The sequence below is a fragment of the Panthera pardus genome, unplaced genomic scaffold, assembly GCF_024362965.1.
Source record: "Panthera pardus isolate Hobbes unplaced genomic scaffold, ASM2436296v1 HiC_scaffold_12, whole genome shotgun sequence".
NCBI lineage: Eukaryota > Metazoa > Chordata > Mammalia > Carnivora > Felidae > Panthera > Panthera pardus.
This window is the reverse complement of record NW_026526677.1, coordinates 107977064-107990079: the sequence shown is the minus strand read 5'-3', so window position 1 is coordinate 107990079 and position 13016 is coordinate 107977064. Positions and strand designations below refer to the sequence as shown.

At 46.2% G+C, this 13016-nt stretch overlaps 1 protein-coding gene across 4 annotated transcripts in view; it reads right to left on the bottom strand.

The window, feature by feature from the left end:
• EXPH5 (exophilin 5) overlaps positions 1-13016 on the bottom strand; it is a 79819-nt gene that overhangs the window by 47301 nt on the left and 19502 nt on the right. The window contains exon 1 of one of the 4 annotated variants that reach the window (XM_019469245.2): positions 11064-11305. The exons of the other annotated variants lie outside the window; for them this stretch is intronic. The gene's annotated coding sequence lies outside the window, so the exon portion shown is untranslated. Of the gene's footprint in view, positions 1-11063; positions 11306-13016 lie in introns of those variants that run through there. 4 annotated transcript variants of the gene reach the window in all.

Sequence of the window (13016 nt, the reverse complement as noted above, 5' to 3'; positions counted from 1 at the left end):
AGACATCTTTCCACAGAAACTTGTAAGGCAAAGGCTAATTCCAGTTGCGGGTTAGGATTCTACAGCGTAGGGAAGTTGCTTAGAGCTACAAAAACGGGCTTAAGTGCCTCTTGTGGGGGCTCTTCCCAGCACAACTGCAAGGCAGGTGAGAGCCAGTAAGTTCTGATCCACGGAAAGAGTATATGATCTCAACAGCTTGGATCTGCTTGCATATTACATTATTCATGGCTTCTTTCCAAAGACGACTGCATCCTAAGTTTGGGCCACACCCTCTGTACCGCTAGTGATGTAATCAGGTAACAAGACAGAACTACACTTGTGCATATCCATGTGTCCCTCCTTCATTTTCATGCATAAGAACGCAGAGCCTGTTTTTTCTCTCCTATTCAGGCAATTTAATGCTAATTCTTAGAACACATCCTGCCAGGAAAAAACTACAGGAAGAGGAACGGTGTCAGGGGAGCCTAGGCAATTCACAAGGTTGAAAGAAAGCGATGCCCAGGTAGCTTTACTCCAGATAGAGGCGGAAAGGTCACAAGACTACATTGCCTGCACTGTAATTAATACCCACATAGATCGTATTCAATTTAATTCACCTGGTACCTTGCAAACTTAGCGATGTCAGAAAACCAACTCAAGCCCAACATTCCGGAAGTACCTTTAATAAACTTAATGCTGAAATATGACATTCCCTCTCTCCCTACCCCTACCCACGCCCTGACCAATTATGCAAGCCAGAACGAAAAAAGAAAGAGACATTACAAACAGCTATTCAGTCTTTGCTCTCAGGACACAGAATGGAGAAAATGTCCTGACGTTTCCCAAATGCCACCACCATGAAGAGTAGTGTCCCTGGGTCCCCATCTGGGATAATGGAGGTTCAGGAAGTCCGTGACTTGAAAAGCATTACCCACTGCAGAATTCAATGACAGGGTCAAAGCAAGTTTGATGCGGACATCAGTGAAGGCTCGTTGGTTTGGATCACAGTTTGTAACACATTTTCAAAAAGAGTTAATCCTTGAAATAACCCTTATCCAAATGGTTTCTGCCTTTTCCAAGTTCACTTTAGCAAACCTGTCTCATGATGGGTTTGGTTTAAACTGTTTTTCTCCATCTATCAACCTGACAAATCAACACTCCACATCTTCAGAAATTACTACAGAATCACATGGCAAAGGCTTTACTTTGAACATCTCCCCCTGAATCCCTGAACTAAATGTTCTCATTAGAATTATTACTCTGCTGATCAGTTATATCCAACACACATAATGTTTCATATGGTATTGTTTATCCAGAAGAGCCTATTAGGTTTTGCTTTTAGATGTAGTTACATTTATTTACCCAAACACACTCCAAAGAAGTACTCCTAGAATGATTCTGTAACAAAATCAGTAGTGGGGGGGGGGGTGAAATGAAGTATGACAGGTGCAGTACAAATGTATGTGTCTACTCCAAATTAGGTAACTTGTTGATGGAAACTTAACATTCCTATGAAAGACATTTTACTGGTAACATTGTTGTTATGTGTTATTTGCTACCATTTTAACTTTCAGATTCTAGTATTTAAATTCTTCTTTCTTGGGAAGGGGCGCCAGGGTGGCTCAGTAGGTTAAGCGTCCGACTTCACTCAGGCCATGACCTCATGGGTTCATGAGTGCGAGCCCCGCGTCGGGCTCTGTGCTGACAGCTCGGAGCCTGAAGCCTGCTTCGGATTCTGTGTCTTCCTCTCTCCCTGCCCCTCCCCCACTTGCCCTCTGTCTCTCTCTTTCTCTCTCTCAAAAATAAATAAACATTAAAAAATTAAAAAAAAATAAATTCTTCTTTCTCAATAACCAACCAAATTTGGGATTATTCTTCATAATGTCTTCAATGCTTTATCATAAGGTCTCAATGGGTCTTTGGAGAAAAGGCCTAAACAAAGCTTTACGACACAACAAAAATGATAATGTAACATTGGCGGCTAGTGTGTACTTGAAGGGAGTGTGTCTCAGTGCGTCAAGAAGAGGTACAGAATTGTACACAACCTGTCAACAACCCACCCATTTCTCAGAAATGAAGTGTCAAAACGTAATGAGGCAGTAATGCTAGGTGTATTTTACAGAAGAAAGGGGGAAATAAAAAGAACTGTTTACCTGGCATACGTATGTAGGCGTGGCCTATTCTTTAAGAACAATGACCTTAGATTTTGAAAGTCATCATCTGTTTAGCTTTGAGTCACTTAGGCCTCGTTTGCAAAAATGGTTGTTTTCTTTCAGGTAGGATAAAATAATGCTTGGCATAGAAGAAGCAAATTAGATGTCTGACTCCCTCATCGTTTTGTTTTGTTTTGCTTTGCTTGGAATCATTCCGGCTGCTCTATTCTCATCACCAATATCCCCAAATAGGACTCAACAGTAATGAATTAAGCATGGTGTTATCTGAGAGACACGGGCCACTTTCCTAGCAAGCGCATGGGCGGTCGTGAAGTGTTGGGGGCCTGTCCCACTCATACACAAGGGGTCATGGGTAGTTGTGTTTTGGGTCATGGGATCCACAATTTTCCACATTCCTGGTCCTCATCAACTGAACCAGGAATTCGCTTGACCTGAAAGCTAAACAAGACAAAGAATGCTGCTGGGCCGATGTGCTCTATTTCGGTCAGTGATTAACAACTGAGTCATGTTCTTCCTCTTCACGTGTCTTGCAACCGTGATGGCAAGTGAGACAAACTGAAGTGACATAGCGTAGCGTCTGCGAGTCTTGAACAGACTGAAGCCATGGGGCCGAGAGGAAAGTGGCAACAAGAGAGGACATTGGGAGTAAACAGGGACAAGCAGAGCAGCGTCAGGGAGCCACCGACCGATTGATTACCACCCCACTGTTTGGTGCCGATCAGTGTTCCAGTTTCTAAAGACTGGCTGTGCAAGGTGACGCTGTTCCTTGCGTCTCCTTACTGGCCCCGCCCCAGACTTCCAGTGAAGTGCCCAGCGCTAGGTAAACCAGCGCCTGACCCTTATCACCTTCAAGAGCATAACAAAAGCAGCCGCCATAATCAACCAAGGGGAATCTGCTCAAAGGGAATTCTTCAGTGTTGGGACAGGAGATCCTAAGTGTCAACAAAACGGACTTTGATTTGCCATTCTACACTTTTTACTTTCTCTCTTTTTTTTCCTTTTTACATTTTTTTTTTTACATTTATTTATTTTTAAGAAACAGAGTGAGACAAAGCATGAGCAGGAAAGGGGCAGAGAGAGAAGGAGACACAATCTGAAGCAGGCTCCAGGCTCTGAGCAAGCAGTCAGCACAGAGCCTGATGCGGGGCTCGAACCCACGAACCATGAGATCGTGACCTGAGCCGAAGTCGGACGCTCAACCGACTGAGCCACCCACACGCCCCCTCTTTTTTTTTTTTCTAATGACAAAAGTAAAATTACACTCAATACAGGAGACTTGCAAAAGCTTAAAGGAAAAAAAAAAAAGTCACTCATCATCCCCACAACCAGAGACACTGCTGTGTGTGCAAATGTTCACCCAGCATTTTATTTTATTTTTTAATTTTTTTTAACGTTTTATTTATTTTTGAGACAGGGAGAGACAGAGCATGAACACGGGAGGGTCAGAGAGAGGGAGACACAGAATCTGAAACAGGCTCCAGGCTGTGAGCTGTCAGCACAGAGCCCGACGCGGGGCTCAAACTCACAGTCCGCGAGATCATGACCTGAGCTGAAGTCGGCCACTTAACCGACTGAGCCACCCAGGCGCCCCTCACCCAGCATTTTAAAGCAGGCATACTAGGATGTTACAGGGGGAGCCAGCCTGTCTCGGTTTTAGCTGGGGCGTGAAAGCAAGAGATTCCACACATCCAGGTGAATTGTGAGACCAGTCAGGAGAACTTGCTTGGTAGGATTTATTAAACCGAAAAATGAAAACAAAAACCAAACCAAACAGCCAAAGCCTTTGCCCTATGTTTTATTGTGGTTTTACAGTTTCCAGTCTTATGTGTAAGTCTTTAACCCATTTGGGGTTGATTTTTCTGTGTGGTGTAAGACAAGGGTCCAGTTTCATTCTTCTGTGTGGGGGTACCCAGTTTCCCCGGAACCATTTGTTGAAGAGACTGTACTTTCTCCACTGTGTATTCTTGGCACAAAGATCAGTTGACATACTGGCATGAATTTATTTCTGGGCTCTTGACTGTGTCCCATGGACTTATCTAAAGATCTATCTTTATGCCAGTACCATACTGTTTTAATTACTGTAGCTTTGTAGTGTATTTTGGAATTAGAAAGTGTGCTGTGATTTCATGGATATAACACCAAAGGCAGGCAAAAATAGATGAGTGGGACTATATCAAACTAAAAATTAGCTTCAGCTCAGCAAAAGAAAGAATCACCAGAGTGAAAAGGTAACCTATGGGATGGGAGAAGACATGTGCCAAATAACATCTCTGATAAAGGGTTAATTTCCAAAAAATCTAAGTAACTCTTACAATTTAACAGCAAAAAAACTAATAACCTGACTTAAAAATGGGCTGGGGGCACATGGGTGGCTCTGCTGGTTAAGCGTCCAACTCTTGATTTCGGCTCAGGTCATGATCTCACGGTCGTAGGATCGAGCCCCATGTCAGGCTGTGCACTGACAACACAGAGCCTGCTTGGGATTGTCTGTCTCCCTCTCTCTCTGCCTCTCTCCCCCGCCAAAATAAATAAACAAACATAAATAAAATAAAATAAAATAAAATAAAATAAAATAAAATAAAATAAAATGGGCTAGGAACTTGAACAGACACTTCTCCAAAGAAGACATCCAGATGGCCGACAGACACATGAAAAGATGGCCAACACCACTCATCATCAGGGAAATACAAATCAAAACCACAGTGAGATACCACCTCACAACTTGTCAGAATGGTTATTTTAAAAACAAAACAAAACAAAAGAAAGAAAATGTTGGCAGGGAGGAAGGCATTGGAACCCTTTAGTACAGTGCTGATGGGAATGCAAACTGGTGCGGCCACTGTGGAAAACAGTATGGAGGTTCCTCAAAAAATGAAAAAATAGAATCTGGTCCAGCAATTCCACTTCTGGGAATACATCTGAAGGAAATGAAAACACTAGCTCCAGAGATATCTGCACCTCCCATGTTCACAGCAATATTATTCACAATGGTGGAAAGCTGTAGAAAGAATTAAATTCCATCAACAAGTGGACTTTTTAAATGGGATAGAAACAAAAAAATAAATTTAAAAAAATACATGTGATAGAAACATAGAACGGAACGTTCTCAGCCTTTAAAAAGAAGGAAATTCTGCAAATGTGACAACATGGATGAGCCTTGAGGACGTGATGCTGAGTGAAATTAGCCAGACACATAAGGACCAACACTGAGTGATGCCACTTATACGAGGTTTCTAATATAGTTAAACTAATAGAAGCAAAGGATAGCACGGTGGTAGTGAGGGGGAGGGCGATGGGGAACCGCTAATCAAGTGTAAAATTTCAGTTCTGCATAAACGAGTACGTTCTAGAGATCTGCTGAGTAACACTGGGGCCAAAAGATAAAAACACTGTATTACGCGCTGATAATCTTAAGAGGGTAGAGCTCACGTTAAGCGTCCTTACCAAAAACAAGTCCAAAGCCTTCTTGTTAAGATTACAAGTCCCCTACCCCCACTGGGTCAGAAGAGTGGGGACTGAGGAGCCGTGAGCAGATTTTCTTCAGAGAGGGGGGCTTTAACAGCACCGCTGGGCTTTCATCTATGTTGCCGACAGTTTAGGGGAAAGGCTGCCTGGTGTCTGACTCCAGGGCAAGAAGACGAAGTTCCAGAAGCTGGTGCCAGCCGGCTCAGAGTAAAGGGAGACTGAAGGGAGGTTGCCCAGCTGGCAATCAGTCCTCACTTCCAGGGTTTCTCGGGCAGAAACGCTGTGTGTGTTTCCCACGGACGAGACATGAACCCCCGAAGAGGCCGGGGAGGTGTGGGGTTCTCTTAGTTCATTTCCACCAGAGCTAGCTCAAGAGGTAAAAGGTCCTTGGTGGAAAGAGGCTGTGGGCGAACCACTGGGCTCCTAGGGGCACGGCGAGGTTGGGCAGAGAGCAGGGGACACCAGACCCTTTCACCAAAAGCTGCAGGAGAACAGAGCCTAAAAACCCCACGTGAGCTCACAAGAGGCAAATGTAAACATCTGTCCCCCCAGAGAGTGTGGGAGCCATCCTATAGCCATCTCAGTCACCCCCACACCCCTACCCAAGCCTGTACCTCTCTGCCCACCCACCCACCCCCTACCTCCTCCCTTCAGGCCAGGGGGAGGTGGAGGCTTTGGAGGAAAGGGAGGATCATATCCCTGTCGCCTCTGGGCTTCTCCCTGATGCGCACAGTGAGTGTGCCAGGGGAATGGCTGCTGCTGGGAATGAGATCGGCATTAGTCAGGTACCAGCCGGTCTAATCACCACATTGACCTGACACTGTTTTGTGGCTTCAAGTGACCAAGGACTTTTATTACCTAACGGCGAGCAGAAAAGTCATGGGACTGGTCATGTTTTACCCAGTGGCAATTACAGGCAAAACCAGAGACGCTCTCTGATGATGTCCCAGGAGTCCGGCTTGGTCAACGTGACACTTACACGCATATGCGTTTTGTAACAATGCCTTTATGCAACAAATACTGTCTTGCAGCTAACAATTCTCACTTAGCATTATATTAAGAATGCTGTGCTACATCGATATTTTCTTATCATCCTATCTCGGTTCCATAATATATGTACCTACTCCCTTACTGTTGGATACAGGAGTTGTTTTTATTTTTTCACAAGCAAAATTGTTGAAATGCACATAGTTTAAACTTAGCGCTGTGTACCTCTACGATTAATTCCTTAGAATAATAAATTTGTTTGAAGTGGGATTGATGAGACAAAGGACAGACATGTTTCAGTGACTTATGAAATGTATCACAAAATTGCTCAGGAGAAATGTGATATCAAAATTTTCTCCAACCAGCAGATTCTCTATGAAGGAAAATTTCCCTATGTCTTTGCCAACATGAATTATTATTGTTCTTAATAATCTTTGCTAAACTGATACCTGATAAGCAAAAAAAAGAGGGAGGGATTCGTTAAAAAAGGTCTGATTACTGGAGAAGTTATTATTTCGTATGTTTTTAAAAAAATTTTTTTTAACGTTAATTTATTTTTTGAGGCAGAGAGAGACACAGCATGAACAGGGGAGGGTCAGAGAGACAGGGAGACACAGAATCGGAAACAGGTTCCAGGCTCTGAGCCATCAGCACAGAGCCTGACGCGGGGCTTGAACTCACGAACCACGAGATCATGACCTGAGCCGAAGTCGGCCGCTTAACCGACTGAGCCACCCAGGCGCCCCTATTATTTTGTATGTTAACTGCATATGCGTGTGTGTGTGTGTGTGTGTGTGTGTGTGTGTTTTATGACTTACTTGCTCAACACCTTTGCTTATTATTTTAACCCAGGTGTCATGGAAAATATCAGCTCTCTGAAGCTCAAGGCCAAGGACAAAATGGATGTCAGAATTGGTAACTGCTGGTATTTGCTTCAGAGAGTAGCTCGCAGACGGGCCCTATGGCATCAAGCAGGAGCTCAGACTGGCTCCTACAACAGACCACAGAGCAGGGCTGAATGTTGTCTTCAAAGAGTTTTCTCGGTTGTTTACCTGCCATTATTCCTCTTGCTTCTGTTCAGGCTGCTTGGTAAATACAAAGAGAGGTGTTCTGTGGCCCCAGGACACAGACAGGACGGTCAGAGCCACTCTCTAGCACTATCTTCACCTTTTCCCATCCAACTGCCCCAGACTGGCTTGGCTGCACAGAATCCCTGTCTGAGCGTGTGTGAGGGTGCCGGGCCTGGAGAGCGGGGACACTCAGATGGTGGGGTTCTGATCCCTTTGTTACCTGGGCTGATCAAGTAACATTTATGCGTCTCATTTTCCTCTCCTGTAAACTCAGTGCCTCGTGACCAGACACCCGACTTACCCACGTGGACTTGTTTTCCACTGTCCTCCCATTTAAACCCCAGGGGCAACCATTCCAAACCCTATGGCCATATTCTCCGGGCTTTTTCCCAAGTTAGTCTCCTCTGCTCGCAATGCCCTTCTTGACGTGTTCTTTGTCCCATCATTCAATTCAGTGCTGGCAATGAGCTAAAGGATTGAAAATAAGATGAATCTGGGGCGCCTGGGTGGCTCAGTCTGTTAAGTGTCCGACTTCGGCTCAGGTCATGATCTCACGGTCCGTGAGTTCGAGCCCCGCGTCGGGCTCCGTGCTGATGGCTCAGAGCCTGGAGCCTGTTTCAGATTCTGTGTCTCCCTCTCTCTGACCCTCCCCGGTTCATGCTCTGTCTCTCCCTGTCTCAAAAATAAATAAAACATTAAAAAAATTTTAAAAAAAAAGAAAAGAAAACTGAATCTAATTCAACTATAATGAGCATGTGAGTTTGCAAGGACGCCGTGAACACACTAGGAGATGGCAGCTCTAACAGCAGGAAAGGACATGTACAAAATAGCTGTGTCACAACACGGGACATGATAGATTCTTAAAAGAAAAATAGTTTCTCTACTCACAACGCTTCTGACACTAAGTGCCCAGAGTTCGTGCAGACCCTGTAGGTTAAGGGCTCAATCCCACAAGATCTGACCCCACTCCAGACACTCATCTCAAACCCAGGCTCCTAGTACTTCTGACTGAGCACCCGAGGCCGCTCTTTTTGGATTTGAGAATTTGCTGGAAAAGCTCACAGAACTCAGGTAAAGTTTACTTCTTATTGCCGACTTATTACAAAGGGTATTTATAAAGGATACAAATGAACAGCCAGATTAAGAAATACATAGGACAGGGTCCAGACGTGTCCTGAGCAGGGGAGCTCTGTCCCCATGTCCTCATGAAGTTTAGGGGTGTGCCACCTCCTGGCATGTGCATGCATTCTCATTGGCCAACCCACAAGCTCTCCGAACTTTGTTGTTTAGGGTTTTATAGAGGCTTCATTATGTAGGCACGGGTGATCTAACCATCGGCCATTATTGATTAAGTCAGTCTCCAGCCCCTACCCTGTCCACCTCTCCCTGGAGGTCACGGGTTGGGGCTAAAAGTTCCAATCCTGGTTCCTCTGACCCCAACTTCCAGGAGTTACAGACCCAGGTTAGGGTGAAAGGATCTTATTATGAATAACAAAAGACTCCTCTCATCCCTGCCACTCATGAAATTACAAGGGTTTTAGAAGCTCGATTCCAGGAACCAGAGACAAAGATCAAATATATATATTTCTTATTATATCACAATCATGTAATAGGCAACCAAGACTCTTGCCTTGCAATAATCAAGAAGGATATGATTAGTGCGGGGAAAGCACTGGCGGAGAGGGGTCGTAAAGGACAGGTGGGAATATACTTCCCGGAGTGTAAGCCCTACTAGGGCAGAGTCTGAATTTGCCACTGTTCCTCACTAGTGATGCTTGTTCTTCAGTGAATGATTGAAGGATTTGGAAAATAGATTGTGTGTGTGTAGGAAGGGGGTATAGTTCAAGATCGTCACTGGTAGAGAGAAATTTGAGCAAAGGAAGTTGCTTTTGTTTTTGTCTTATTTCTGTGTTCCTAGTAAGTTTTTATTTGCTGGCCTTGCATCAAGAGAAATCGTCCAAGCTTCCTCATGGAAGTCAGTCATTATCTACTAATATTTTTGTTACTATCCTGTGTCACTGGGCTATAAATAAGGGTCCCAGAGACTCTGAAATTCTCTCAATTCCTTGTTAGACACATATGGGAGAAGGTTCAGTACTAAGATCATACAGGTCTTCTGGAGGCTTCCTACACTCTCTTATAAAGAACAGATCTTGGAGGGGAAGTTAAAGATTTCGTTTTGCGGGGGCGCCTGGGTGGCCCAGAGGGTTAAGCGTCTGACTCTTGATTTTGGCTCAGGTCATGGTCTCGTGGTCTCACGGTCGTGAGATTGAGCCCATCCTGTTTCCACGTGCTGAGTGTGGAGCCAGCTTGGAATTCTCTCTCCTTCCCTTTCCCTCTCTCTCAAAATAAATAAACTTAAAAATATTTTTCTTTTTCTGGCCTCATGTCTGTCACTCACACAAACACCAATACACTGGGTGACTGCTCCTCGATTCAGCAGATTCACCTAAATGCCGGAGATAAGGAGAATGACACATCACCTTTCGACACGCAGTTAACTCCTGTTTCATCAGAAGTGATTCTGTAACTTATTAATTACAGATTAATAAGTTCAGTGATAAAATGTAAACAGGTAGCCTAAATCTCATTCTCCTTGTGCAACTTCAAAAAATTATTTTTAGCAATTTCTGCTTAAAAAAAAAGCGAACACGTAGCAGAAGTTACTGAAGGTGAAGAGATCCTGGGGTGGGGGGGGGGTGCGGGGATGAAGGCAGGGGTGAGGAAACACCACAGTCAGTCTGCCATTACCCACAATACACAAACACCAGCCCCATTCTTTAGGATTTTAGTTCCCAACACTGACACCGGAATGGCCTTTCTGAATTGAAGATTTGCGCGTCTAACTGCCGATTAAAGTTCTGTAAGTGCGTAATGCAGATTTGGCACAAAGGGAGCGTTAAGAAGCCGGAATTGGGAGTCTTTCTCCCCTCATCCGCAGCCCGCTCATCCACCTCTCACCGCCAACCCGTCCGTCTCTATCTCTCTCCAAAACCCCTGCCACCCATTAGTTACTTGGTCATGTGCAGTATACGGTTTCAATTTTCATGCCCTGTCCACCCAAAGAGATTACACATTTCTTGGGTTCTACACTCTGCATTTACCGCAGCAGGTCCTCAAAATACTTGTCAAGTAGGTCTTATTTGAATGAAATGAAAATTCACTAATCTGGATCCCCAAAGAAGCTGCCATTTATTTAAATAAACTCCTGTCACGGTAAACTTGGCAAGGGGCATCTTTTCCCTTGCTCGTCATGCCTGCTGATGGCACTGCGTTCAGCCTGGCTGCTTTGAACCTAGAGACATACGTCTGATATATTCACGCGGATTCTGGACTACCCGGGCCAGACGAGCTGCCAGGGGCTCCGTCCTGGCACACAGCAGCTTACCTGGTCGGTGTTCGGTGGCACGGGGTAGAATGATGCCTTTCTCTCTCTCTTTAGTGACTCGGGACAAGCTTCGAAACCGAGATCGCCGGTGCCCGAGCCTGGAGCACGGGGGTGCACCGGAGAGAGGAGACTCCCCCCTCGTGCTGACCCGTACAGAGAAGGGCACTGTTATCAGGTCAGCCTGCCGCTTCTTCACGAAGGGAAACAGCGCTTGAGATGTCTGGTGTTTTGTGTTTTTTGTGTTTTTTGGTTTTTTCTTTTTGGAGGGGAAGAGGGCCTTAATCAGTCAGCCTCAATTAGTTTTGCTGAGCACAGGAGCGAGCAACAGCTCCCGACAGGAGTCCCAAGGTGACGGGGAGGAAATGAAAGCACCTGCAGGTTCCTGTGGCTGCCTGGGCGCCTGCTGTCTGGCAGGCTGTTCACCTCGGCCCGGCGCGTGGTGGTTCCTGTGGGTCAGTCCCTCCTCGGCCGTCAGGCGGCTGCTGGCAGCCTCTGCCCGAGAGTCCTTGACCAGGCCATCTGGACCCGGGGAGCGAGTTCCAGTCTCCCTTGCCAGGACTCTGCTTTGAATTCCGCCCACCCCTCCCTGGACGGCGATCCAGGCCTAAAATGTGACCTTCGTTGCCAAGAGGTAAAGTACACCCTGAGATGAAGTAGCTCGATGTTTAAAAGGTGGTGGAGGAATTGAGGTCCTTTCGCACTCTCTGGACTCACAGAGCATAGAATTTACTGGAATCTCCCAGTTTCAGTGTAAACAGCAGGCCAAATGTCAAAAGCTCCTCAAAGTGAGAAACCTGAGTTCACACGAACGGTCCTTTCTCCCTTCTCCAGCCGATCAGCCCCAAGCCCTGCTCGTTTAATTTTCCAAATATATCTCGAGCCTTTCCCCTCCTCTGCATCACCAGTCGAGTCCCCTACACATACCTCGTGTCATCCTGGCGTCAGCCGCACCCAGAGCCATCTACCACTGACGGTCACTCTACTGCGACAGGCATCCCAGTGGCTCCACAGGCCTTCAGTTTGTAGCGAGCCCTCTGGCCGGGGACTGGCTTGCACTTTGAATTCTAGTGATCCTCACTCCTGGCGATGCCCGTAGGTCCCCGCAGTCCTCCACACCCCATGTCTTCCCTACCACCGTTTGCCCCATTCAGAATCTGCTTCCCACTTCTGTTCACCCCACACCCCCTTCCAGACTCAAGTCGGGCATCGTCTCCTCCTCCACGTCTTCCCTGAGACCTCACGTGGGGTTAAATGACCTCTGTGTCCCTGTGCACAGCTAGCTTATTGCCTGCCATGTTACAGGAGATGAGCTGGGTTTGTTTTTTTTTTTAATGTTTGTTTATTTTTGAGAGGGGGAGAGGGGCAGAGAGAGAGAGAATCCCAAGCAGGATGTGTGCTGTCAGCACAGAGCCCCATGCAGGGCTTGAACCCATAAACCGTGAGATCACGACCTGAACCAAAATCAAGAGTTGGACGCTTAACCGACTGAGCCACCCAGGCGCCCTTAGAGACGCTGTTTTAAAACGTTCTCCCTCCCTGGTTTTGTATCTCTGGTACTAGGGTCACAGCAGAATCTCAAGGACATCTGCTAAATAATGAGAGCTGCTCCACAGAAGTGCTGCTGAATCCACGATATGGGGGAAAAAAATCTATCTTATGGGGCTCTCACCCCAAGAGGAACACAGGGGTACCCAGCCTCTGACCCCCAGTGCTGCGAGGCACCACGAGGAGGGTCCTGGGGCAGCGACAGGCTCCACAGACAAAGGCCTTCACGCTGCCAACAGGAGCTCGTCACACCTGGAAATGCCAAGAGAAAGACGTGAAATTGCAGTGCAACTCCCAACACCTGATGCTGACGACTGACCGACCTGCAATTAAAATGTCCTGACGACTGCTGCATCCCGGGAGGGTAGGCCGGTCCAAGCCAAAGGAGGTGGGGCCCCTACCTCCCCA